A 466-nucleotide genomic window follows, 5' to 3' on the forward strand; every position below is an offset into this window, starting at 1 on the left:
CCAGTTCGAAAGCATGACAAAGTGCAAGTAGCTAAATAGGCGGGAAAGTAAACAGTGTTTCTGTGTGCTGCTCTGGTTCGCCAGAAGGGGCTTAGTCATGCTGGCCACATGACCCAGGAAGCTGTATGCCGGCTCCCTTGGACAATAAAGCGAGATGAGCGCCGCAACCCCAGAGTCGTCCACGACTGGACCTAATGGTCAGGGGTTCCTTTACCTTTATCCTTTAATATACAAATATACATACAAACTTCTGTAAATATATGTGTATGTGTGAATAGTTCTGTTATCAACTCACTTACATTGTCAATTCAATAAAAAAGAGTGGGAGGAAATAACAACAACAATTGTGGGATGAACAAATTGTTTAATGGGAAGATGTCTAAACAAATCAGGATGTGTGCTCATTGTCATATAACCTCTCCAACACATCAGAACAAATGCTAATGGCTGGGCATAGTATCACCTC

This window comes from Podarcis bocagei, assembly GCF_964188305.1.
Source record: "Podarcis bocagei genome assembly, chromosome: 14".
Classification (NCBI taxonomy): Eukaryota; Metazoa; Chordata; class Lepidosauria; order Squamata; family Lacertidae; genus Podarcis; species Podarcis bocagei.